Source organism: Triturus cristatus, chromosome 7 (genome assembly GCF_964204655.1).
Source record: "Triturus cristatus chromosome 7, aTriCri1.1, whole genome shotgun sequence".
In the NCBI taxonomy this organism is placed as follows: domain Eukaryota; kingdom Metazoa; phylum Chordata; class Amphibia; order Caudata; family Salamandridae; genus Triturus; species Triturus cristatus.
In genome coordinates, this window is record NC_140590.1 from 105,919,359 (window position 1) to 105,931,582 (window position 12,224).

Here is a 12,224-nt window from a genome sequence, read left to right on the forward strand (position 1 = left end):
CCATTACCGAAAACGTAGGTGGGACTACCACCCCTTACAAACTGAGTAAATGGGACTAACACCCATTAACAATGACCTAGGTGGGACTAACACCCCCTAAACACTAAGTACACGGGACTAACACCCATAAACATAAAGAATATGGGAGTAACACCCATTAGGAATGACCTAGGTGGGACTGACACCCCCTAAACAAGAAGTATATGGGACTAACACCCATTAACCATAAGCTAGGTGGGACTAACACCCCCTAAACTCTAAGTATATGGGACTAACACCCATTACTAATCTAATAGGTGGAACTAACACCCCCTATACAGCAAGTGAATCACAGCATGACCAACCCACAAAAAAATAAACAACGTGAAGCACAAAATGACTGATACACGCTACACGACCAATGCCAGAATGAAAGTGGTACTAAATCAGAACGTTAATACATAAATATGCACAAACATTCGCACTAGTAATGCAAAAATAAACTGTGACCCACCGGTGAGCGATCTCTCACCCAAGTAGTGAGATACTGGGTACACTCTCACACAGTGCACCCCAACTATAACCAATAGTGTGGAAATCTCAGCTAAAAAAAAAATTAAAGCAAAAAACCATTTCAATAATATGTTATCATGCGTAAAATAACTCATTCCCCTGTGAAAAAAGACATTTTGCATAAAATCTTTAAACATGCACCACAAACTCATATATCAAAAGATCAATGGTGTGCCTGTCACCGCAAAGATGAAGGACAGGCGTTCCTAGCAAGAGGACTTGAGGCTCTCCAGACAGTATGCCAGCAAAACTTCGTGACAAAAAACTGTACCAACAAAAAGCATGGGCTCACCACGGAAGTACAGGTACAGTCCAGTCTGTTCGGAATGTCCCAAGACCCTTTAAAACCTGCACACACCGCCCATACATAGAATCAGCCAATGCGCCTGCTTGTAGAACATTGCAACGATGTGGAGAGAAACGATCCTCAAACTGCGATGATGGTGCTGACTTGACAAGGGAATAACTTTATTTAAACATAACACCGTGGTTGGCAGATTACAGCAGGACAAACATATCCCGGCCGTAACAGGCAACTGTAACATCCAACTTCAAGATGGCGGCACGCTGAGCATGCCAGCACAGGATGGCTCATGGCGTGTGCATGCGCCCACGGTCTTGCACAAAGAGGAATGTGTGTGACGAAGACACGAAGGCCAGGTCCGTCACAGACTACGATAGTCAGAAGTGCAAGAGGTGAGAGCGCGCGCTCACTTTTAAGTTTTTAAATGCTGCGCGACAGTTTCTACCGGCCTCAATGTAGGGAAGAAAATATGCTCTAAAGAAAACATGGAACACTCACACTGGCTGAGCAGCTAATTACAAGATACAGGAGAACAGTTAACCTTATATGAAGATACTACACTTCATTGTTTTATTTTTCAGTTGCTGGCTGAGCCAGCGTGCGTCGGGAGGGACGGGCTGGGGCCATGGTAGAGGGGAGGATGACTGGTTTGTGCACGTCTTAGGCCGGCCAAACACACATGCGCACTTAGGTTTCTCCAACCCATGAGTATTGAACAGCCCGGTTAGAGAAACATCACAGACTCCCTGTCCTGAGCAGAGCGTCAAACCAGCCCGCATAGGCCAATCCTCGCGCCACCCTCATAGCATTATCGTTTTTTGCATAGGGAGTCTGTGATGCTGTCCCACTGTCTGCTGAAACTAGGAAAAAGAACACTGAGACGCGACGCGGGAGGTGGCTGGCAGCTTCAGGTAAGTCTTACCTTTTTTTTTTTTTAAAGAATTTTATTATTTTCCTTTGTACAGTACATTGTATTATTATTCGAGTATACAATTGTCCCACATCATATAGCAGTATATCACATGACACTACATCCAACCATACAAAAACACTTCTGCACAGTTTTACACTTCTGATATCCACGCCCCATACGTCCGCCTCAAAATCCCTCTCATAAGTCTGTGTCAGAGGTTTCATCTTCCTGCGTTGGTGGTGGGTCGCATATGTCTCCTCTGAATTTGTTCCATGCCCCCCACACTTTATCCCATTTACGGGGGCATCCCCGCCTGATGAACACTGATCTTTCAGCTAGCATGGCCGCATCCATGTCCCTTCCCCATGTGGACAGCGATGGTGCTTCCCCCGTCCCCCATTTTTGTGCTATGTTCCGTTTAGCTATCACGATCCCCAACGTAGCCAAGCTCTGAGCCTGGCGGTTAAGGTCATTAGGTTCCCACACATTTAGCAGGCAGCGCCTGGGTTCCGGCACCAGTGACACTCCCCCCGACTGGGACAGCGTCCGTATCACCCGCTTCCAGTATTCTTGGATTATGGGGCACTCCCATATGGTGTGAAAAAAGGTACCCTCCTCCCCGCAACCACGTAAGCAGAATGGGTGCGGTGCTCTACCTATTTTGTGTAGAGTATGTCTGGTGTAGTATGAGCGGTGCAGAATCCGGAGCTGTACCAATCTAAGCCTCGAGGGTATACCCGCCTCTCGCGGCGAAGCTAGTGCCTCCCGCCATTCCGGGTCATCAAACTCTCCTACATCGCTGGACCATTTCTCTCGCAGGGGTCCCATTGGGTCCGGCAGGTTGTTTACTAATTTACGATACGTGAGTGATGTGGCCTTTTTTGGCATATAATCTGTCAGCAACCTGTCCTCCATTGGCGATGCCTCTGGAACCTCAGTGCCAGGCACTAGTTTTGCTAGTAAGGCGTGTTTAATTTGCATATATCGGAACCATTCTGAGGGCACCAGTTCGTATTGTTGTTGAAGGCGTACGAATGGAACTACTGCACCCCCATGCCACATGTCGCCCACCGTGGAAATTCCGATGTTGTCCCAATTATCAAAGCCCTTGCTGTTCCTGAGCCTCCCAAACCACTTCGTATCCCATAGAGGCGTGAGCTGGGTCAAAACTCCTCTCCATCCCAGTCTAGCCTGGGCCGCGTGCCATATGGCCACGGTCTGTCTCAGAGGGCCGACGAGCTCTGGGGCTAGTCTTCCGTCGTACAAGGGCGATAGCGTACCCCTCGTGCCCAGTATGTCTCTGTCTGCCTTAAATGCTGGGTCGGACTGCGGGACATGGAGCCATTGGTTGATTACCTTCAGCTGTGCCGCCCAGTAGTAAAGCTGGATATTGGGGAGCGCTATCCCTCCGTCATACCAGCCGCGGGTCAGTTTGGACTGCGCAATACGCGCCGGCCCGTTACTCCATAGGAGGCTAGTCACCTGCGCCGCAATTATGCGAAAGTACGCGGGCGGTATTTGGTACGGCGTGTTTTCCAGCACGTAGACAAATCGGGCAAGGCCATCATCTTAAAGAGCGCTGCTTTCCCCAACAGGGTCAGCGGTAGCGCTCCCCAATGACGCACATCTCGTTTGAGGCGATCCAACGGGGGCCGAAGATTTATTTGGAAGAAGTCCGCCTGATCCACAGTAATGTATATACCCAAATATTTAAATGACCCCTCTGCCATCCTGAGCGGGCAGTCCGCCAGTAGTTGCGGTGGAGGGCCGTGCAGCACATACACAACAGATTTGGACCAGTTTATCGTGTACCCGGACACTCTGCCAAAGACCTCACAGATGTTGAGCAGCGTCAGTATGGAGCGCCACGGGGAGGTCAGGTACAGCAATACATCATCTGCATGTAAGGAAACTCGGTCTTCCCAGTCGTCCGACCATTTAAGTCCCCGTATCGTGGGTTCCCAGTGTATCCACGCCGCCAGGGGCTCCAGCGCCAGGGCAAATAACAGCGGCGATAGGGGACAACCCTGACGTGTGCCACGCGTCAAGGGGAAATCTTCGGACATATGCCCATTAGCAGTAACATGAGCCATTGATTTGGTATAGAGAAGTCGGATCCAGGCGCAGAATTTTGGCCCAAAGCCCAGGTGTAGTAGCACTGCAAATAGAAAGGGCCATTCGACCATGTCGAACGCCATTTGTGCATCCAGTGATAGAAGCACCGCTGGTTCCCCCAAGCGATCCGCCCGAGCCAGCGCGCTGTGTAACCGCCTCAAGTTGTGGGACGTGCTTCTGCCGGCCATAAAACCAGATTGATCTGGGTGTACGATTTCCGACAAGTGCGGCGTTAGCCTGGCCGCCAGCAATTTTGCGAGGAACTTTGCCTCCGCATGGAGTAGCGATATGGGACGATAGGAAGTACATTTATCTGCTGGTTTGCCCGGCTTCAGTATCACCACTATGGTGGCTGTGCGTTGATCAGGTGGGAGTTCGCCCCTCTGCAGACTGTCCGAAAACATGTTGAGCAAATGAGGGGCAAGTGTCCCTACCGCCCTCCTATAGAGTTCAACCGGTATGCCGTTTGGACCTGACACTTTACCAGACTGCAGTGCTCCAACTGCCGCCTGTATCTCTTCCACCATGAGATTGGCTTCCAGGGCATTCATTGCCTGAGGGGCAAGTCTGGGCATATCTAGATCTTTCACATATGTCAGCGCCTCCTCTACTGTCATGGAGGAGGCGGAGGAGTAGACCACTTGAAAGTGTCTTGCAAGGATTTGCACTATTTCGCACGGTTCAGTTGTTCCCTGCCCTCCCTCAGAGCTAATCTGCGCTATCCACCTAGTGCCTCTATCCCTTCTATCTAGCCATGCCAGCAGTTTCCCAGTTTTATCCCCGACATCATAAATTTTGTGCCTTGTGGCTTCCAACTGCTGTCTGGTACGCTCTGCGAGGTGCTCCTTATACCTTGCCGGCACTGCTCGCAAGCTGCGAGAAGCCTCAGGAGTTGGGTCTTGGGCCTATTGTGTCTCTGCCGCGTGTAAATCAAGTTCTAACGACTGCAGTTCAAGGTGTTTTTTGCGCTTGTGCGCCGCAATGGAAGCTATAGCCTGCCCTCTCAGGACTGTTTTATATGCCTCCCAGAGGACAGTTGGGGAGTCAACAGAGGAGGCATTTTCCTGAAAGTAAAGGCTCGTCGCCTTCGCGATTGTTTTATGGATTGCGGGGACCTGGAGATAGCCTGGGTGTATTGGATAGATACGGCGTCATGTTAGGTGGTAGTGCGTGTATAGTAGGAGTATCGGAGAATGATCAGATATGCCCCTGGGCCTGATTTCTACGCTGTCTATATTCTTGAGACTGCCAGCCGAACCCAGAAAGTAATCTATCCTTGTAAAACTATTATGTACCCCAGAGTGGTATGTGTACTGGTGCATTGTTGGGTGATGTAGCCTCCATATATCTGTTAGCCCAAGTGCTTCGAGAAAGCTCCCGAGGCAGGATGTTCCCGTGCCACCCACCCGTGCCGGGTATCGATCAATAAGGTTGTCTATAACCGCGTTAAAGTCTCCGCCCAGTATGAGCTCTCCCTCCGGCAGATCAAGCAGGAATCCGCTAAGCGCCGGGAGCGCCGTGGCATGTAATGCGGGGGGAATGTAAACCGAGACTATATTTAGGGGTCGCCCTTCCCATTGGGTGATGATCGCTGCAAATCGTCCGATCCATCAATTTTAACTTTGTGTATTGTTAAAGGGGACTGTTTTCGCACCATTATGCCCACCCCTCGGGACCCGTAGGAAAATTCAGAGTGTGCTACCATCTTGTATCCCTACCTATCCATTGCTTTACTAGTAGTGCCGGTAAGGTGGGTCTCTTGCAGCAAGACCACCGCTGGGGAGCACCTCTTGAGACCTTGCAGGACCAGACCCCTTTTAATTTTGTCTCCCAAGTCGCGTACGTTCCACGTGAGCAGGGAGAGAGGCTGTATTGGAGTTAGAGGGTTCTTATCGGACACCCCTTGTGCTATATCAGCCATTACAATGGCTGGGGTAGTGGAGAACTGGCGTTGTGGATGTATTGGTGCAGATCTTGCGTGCTATACTTGGTGCTTGTACTGCGTGTTGAGATACCACTTTCATCACTAACGTGAACTTTTGAAAAAAAACCTGAAACAACTCCATACCCCCCAACCCCCTCCCTGCCTCCCTGCCATACGGACTTCGAACTGCCCGCCACCCCAACTCAGCAGAGTGCTCAAAACCCATACCCCAGAACATTACTTGCGTGTAAAGGAACGGGAGGTCCGAGGAAGACCAAGTACATCCCCTGTCCCAAAGTCCAACTGTCTAAATGTTAGAGCATAACTGAGTAGGCACTGCCTGTCCCGGTAGGCCTCCAAGTCCTCTGCACATCTCTAGTTCAAAAGAGGCACATATCGTCGCACTATCCTGCCTCACCCTGCAACCGGTCAGCTTCCTCCTCTCCTTGACTATGGTCGACGAGGTCCTCCGTCCCCCCCGAGCGCTGCCTCCTCCTGCCTGAGCGTCCAGAGCTTCCCACCTGCTGCCATCCCTCGAGCCAGTCGTGAGCTTCCTCCGGCGTCTCGAAGAACCACGTCTTCTCATCCGCTACCACTCGCAGTCGCGCCGGAAAAAGAATGGAGTAGGGTAGTTCCCGGGCTCTCAGTTTTTTCTTGATCTCCAAGAAGCTCCTCCGCTGCACCGACACCACCACCGTAAAGTCCGGGAAGAAGGACACCGCTGAATTCTGTATACGCAGAGGCGGCGCCACCCGGGCTGTTTGGAGAATGGCATCCCTGTTGCGAAAATTAAATATACGAGCCAGGACCGGCCGGGGGGCGCCCCAACTTTAGGCCTGCCCCCAGGCACCCTGTGAGCGCGCTCCACCGAGAAGAAGGCCGAGAGACCCCTAGGTTGCAGTTTGGTTTTTATCAGCTCTTCCACGTATAGGTCCATGGCGGGGTTCCCTTCACTTTTGGGAATTCCCGTAATTTGCACGTTATTGCGACGGGAGCACCCCTCCTGATCGTCCAGCTTCGTCGCCATGCGCTTGTTCTCTGCCTCTAGGTGCGACACTTTTTGGAGCAGGAAATTAGTGTCTTTTGTCAGTGTGGCTGTAACTTGCTCCACTTCTGTGACCCTGGCCGCCATTTTCTGTAAATCCGCTCTGAGGAGGGACACATCCGTAGAAATAGACCCCACTGTGGTTTGCACTTTAGTAAGGGCTGCCATAATGTCCCCCAGCGTCACTTTAGGCGCCCCGGCTTCCTCCGTGACCTTTTCCGCTCGCCCATTTCGCTCCGGCATTGTGGAAGAGTCTTTACTGTGCGAATATTTATCCAGTTTACCCTGCTGGTGCGTACGATTCCCTTTCCCACTAATTTCTGGGCAGGTGGATGTATTTCCGTGTCTCCTCTGCATCTTACTGGTCGATTGGGGGATCGGGGAGCTCTGGATAGACACCCTCACTCGTCGCGCAGTTCGAAGCTCAGCGTCGTCGCAGTCCTCGACAGGTAGCACCCCTCCCTTGCCAGAAGTACGTCTGCAGGCACACCCTCAGGTCATCTGGGGCCTCAAACTCCCGCTCGCTGCTGTTCGTGTCCACTCAAACCCTCTGATCATGCAGCGCGGTTCACATGGCATACCTATGGGTGCCGGCGCAGGGGGCGAAGGATATCCTCAGCTGGCGACGCCACGGATTGTGTCTCGCCCACTCTCTCCGTCTCTCGTGACCCAGAGGTAATGTGGGCAAGTAGTTCTCCCCCAGAGTATGTCTTCACCAGCCCCCTGCCAGGGCCGCCTCCTGAAGCTCGTGGTGCAGTTTTACAAGGGGTCCACCGTCGGACCTGTGTAGCTGTCGCGGGGCGGTCCCCCGTTGTACCACCTCAGCGCTGTGCTTGTCCCGCCTCAGCGCCGTGCCTGTCCCGCCGTAGATGCACAGCGCCAATGCAGTGGTCGGATAAGAAGTGCCTCATGCGTCCGCCAGGCCACATCGCCGAGTTGCCAGGCCTCCGGCGCCCCCCGCGGGCGGGTTTTAAGCTTTCGTACCGCGCTCGGGTCCCTCCGCCAAATCGAGGCCCCGGTCTCAGCCGGCGGCCAAGGCTGCAACTGTCGGTGCGGCGCTGACCGTGTTCCGGGTCACGGAGAGACCTCCAGGTCGGATCAGGCGGCGTCGCTTCGTCCAGGCTCGCAGCCTATGGTACGTGGGCACAGTTTATGCCACGGATTAGTATGCGGATGAAAGGGGAGTCGGCCTCACCCTCGGAGCTCCTTCAGGCTGCGGCCATCTTGCCTGGCAGCTAGCCACGCCCTTTAAGTCTTCCCTTTTAATAATTATCAACCCCCTGCACTTCCCCCTACGCGCTCCCCTCCCGAGCCCCCTCCACCCACCTCACCACTTTTTGTGTGTAGCGGCCGCCACTGTGTACTAATAATCATGCCTCGCAATGCTGTGTGAAAGCTGCAGCTCTGCGAAAATGTTTAAAAATTGAGAAGCACCATATTTTGTACGTTGAGCACTGATTATGTCAACAACCATGGTATCACTAAAAAGGAGTATTTAACGGGTTTCTTTAATTTCTGTTTATTTACATTTTTGCGGTCCAGCTCAACCGTACATATTCAATGCAGAAGTTGCGCAGCTCTACGCCGATGAGAAAGGGCAAAAATGCACTGCATTTATCCAATACTGTGCATTCCTGTCCTTTCTCCCAGTGCTGGTACCGTTGCAGCAGCCAAGCGCTAACGTAAGCACCATTGCACCATGGTGCAAGGGATCCTCCATTGCATACAGGATTGTTTTTGTGCAGGAAGGCGCTTTCATCTTCCAATGTGTGCTGCAGAAAGAGGAATAAATGAGGACAAATAAACACATTTCTCCTTGTTGCGTCTCCCCTAGGGAGGCGTATGGATTTTGATGCTTCCTCAGGTTTAGACCACTTTGTAAATATGGGGCAGCATCAAATTCTATGGGTATTGGATAGGAAAACCCACCAGAACACCCATGGAACGCCTCCCAGAAACAGAGCGAGGCGATGCAGTGATTGCGCTGCATTGCCTTACTCATGATTTATGAAGCCACTCAAAGTCACGCAGGGTGGCTTTGCGTGGCTTCATATCATTATTCGAAACAAGAGTCCTCCGTCCCGTGTGTACCACTTTATGTGGTGGAAAAGTGATGCAGGGCTCTCATGTATTAGCCCCATGGGGTACGGTCCAAAAGCCACAGTGCAGTGCAGATTGCAGTACATAGCGGCAAATGAAAGCAAGACCTAGAGGGCCTGGAGGGGAGGGCATTCAAGGTGGGAACTGTGGTGCAGAGCAAAAATGCCTAAAGAGGCCCTGATATTTAAGGGACGGGCAGAAGCATGAACCATCTAAGGGTATTGATCAGTCAAGAGGTGTGGCGCTGTGGCCAGGGCGACTGACTCCGGAATCTGGGGATCACGGTTCGATCCCCGGAGCCGACAGCAGATTAGCCTAGCACCATGTGACTCTGGGCAATAGCTTGCTTAATCTTCCCGATGGCCCCCAGCGCCTAGAGACCCTTACGGGTGACGGTTCGCGCTTTATAAATGTGGATTATTATTATATAATGGCAGTGGGCACCATTTTGTAACCATGGTGAGCACAGAGGGACAGTCCTCTGCATCCAAACCCCATTCACAACTGGCTTAGTCAAGACAAATAAGATTGAGCTTAGGGGCCTGCACGGGGAGGACAGCACTGAGGTGTCGCCAAACAAGGCAGTCTGAGGGGATGGGGAGAGTGGGGTGTTAAGAATCTCAGAACTAGATTGAAATGTATTGTGCCAGAAAACAGCAAGTCCATGGCAAAGCCAAGCCACATGATTAAAGTCAGCATTAAATAGATCACATCTGCAACTCTTAATGGTAGAGTCGTTGCCAAATGGTGAGAATGTAGCTGGTGTGTAGCAATATTGATGTAGAAATGTAAAATGTATCAGCTTATGTTTATAACTAAAAGGGGTAACCTTAACTTGCGAGTAGCAGTATGCCTAAGTCCTATCCGGGAGTTGCTAGCCCAGCACGGCCTCCCACGGGTGCCTCTCTTCAAGCAGTGAATCCAACCAGGTAGCAGGAAAGTTGGTGCACATGAATGAGAGATAGTGTCCCCCCTCAGCCCTTTTTAAGTAAGCCGTAAGGAGAGTGGTCTCAAGGAGTTGGGAAGGAATGGTGGAAAGAGCCATCTCTGCCTCAGATCACAGGCTAAGGTAACAAAAGGGTGCAAGGGGAGTCACACCATGTCAGGTGCAAAAACTGTGCTTTGAAATGAAGATATTGTTTACAAAATATCCCCCAGGGTGAGTAAACCTATCTTAAATGGAGACATTTTCTGGCCCTCCCGCTTGTAGAAGGAACATTGGGTTATCTGTTAAAGGGAGTAAGGGCGAGTATAGAAGTGATTGTTGCAGACCACACACTATATTCCACCAGGCCCAACAGGTGGAGGCAAAGACATCCACATCCCAACGTGTGGCATGATGAGCCACACAGATGCTGACCATCAATGAATGTGTTCGGGCAATGACCCGGTCCACCCTGACGTGTGGGCGTAGTCGAGGACACAACCCAGTATTTTAAGTAATGTGTTTGTGCAGCTAAATAATAGGTACGAAAGTCTGTCAGCGCAAGGCCACCCAAGTGCAGCAGGCGTACAAGAACCACCCAACAGATTCTAGGCTGACCACCCGCCTCCCCAATATCAGATGGGACAGGACTTCCTTTAATCGAGCAAAAACGTGCAGTGGAAGAAGAACAGGAATATTAGAAAATAAAACATTAAGGAGCACCACCATCTTAATTTACAAAATCCTCCCCAATAACCATAATAGCAACCATATCGACCAATCGACATAGACAGAAAGATTATCTATGGCGGCCCCGAAGGTGCTACAGATCAAGTCATCGTGATCATGGGAGACCCGGACCCCAAGATGACAGACACCAGCAGGACTCCAACAAAGCAGATAATCAAACAGGGGAGCTGTGCAATCATCTGTGAGCGTGAATATCTTTAACTTGTAACCGTTAATTTGTAGCCCGGAATACCCATAAAAATAGACAACTTCATGTATGATGGGGTCACATTCACATCTCAGGGATGAACATACAAATGGTGTGATATGCTTATAACGAGCAGCCTAAAGATTGACCGCAGAGACATAGCCCACAGCGAAAGTGGAATTCCTGGATAAAGCAAGCCAGAGGCTCAATAGCAAAAGCAAAAATTAAAGGGGAGGGGGGGAATCCTTGCCGGGTGCCTCTGCCCTCACTAAAGTAAATAGAGTATAAGTTATTCACACACACTCTAGCCCTGGACAAAGTGTATAACAGGTTTATAAGCGACAAAAATAATTTACCAAGACCAAGTCTACGTAGGACCTCAAGCGTAAACATATAATCCAAGAAATCAAATCCTTTCTTTGCATTAACCAAAATAGCAACTGATGAGAGTTGCGGACCGACCTAATGAAAAACCGCCATCAATGTGCTAAGATGGTGGAACGTTGAGGCACAAAACCAGACTGGCCTAGTAGTACCAAAAATTGCATAAGCGGCTGGAGCCTCTAGAACAGTGTTAATGGTCTTCAAGTTGAAGAAGGAAGGGACCCCCCTACCTAGAGATCGCCTCGTTATACATATCCAGAAGTCTAGGAGCAACAGTGGTACTATAAGCTTTGTAGAAGTCCACTAGAAGGCCATCGACGCAGGGGGCTTTTCACCTGGGAGTCTGACAATAGTGAATTTAATATCTTCAAGCATAATTGAGGAAATCAGGATCTCCCTGGCCTTACTTACGAGCCATACTAATGATATCTAGTCCCGATAAAGTGAGATGTCTGAGGCTCTACTAGGCCTACATGCATAAAAACGATCATAGTACCACAATACGGTTGACTTGCCGCGATCGGAGTTTGTAGTACCGTATTGAAATGTGTGCGCTCCTATTTGTCAGAAGGTTGTCAGGCGGCTGCTCTTCCACCATACCACTCGGACTTGAAGACTATCAAACATGGAGTCCGCAAGGCATGGCACATATCCCAATTCTTTTTAACATATTTATGAGGGCACTAGTTACACTCATCAAAGCCCATAATATTAGATTAGTAAACTAAGCTGATGACACTCAACAAATGTTGCCATTCAAGAGCAACCAACAGGCTGCTGTCATTAGCTGGCTGAACTCTAACTCCTCAAATTTAAAGGTGACAAAACCGAGTTATTGTGGTTTTCTGCATATAAAGTACCTCGTCGAACTTCTGGCCAGTGCCAACTGATGAAGAGCTGACACAATTCGAATCAGTCCTCAGGGGTCACATTTGACAACAAGTTTTCCATGGAGTGTCGTGTGAATAAAGTTACTGGCTTATGCTTTTAGAAACTCTGGGGTCTCCAGAAGCTCCTTCCTTTGT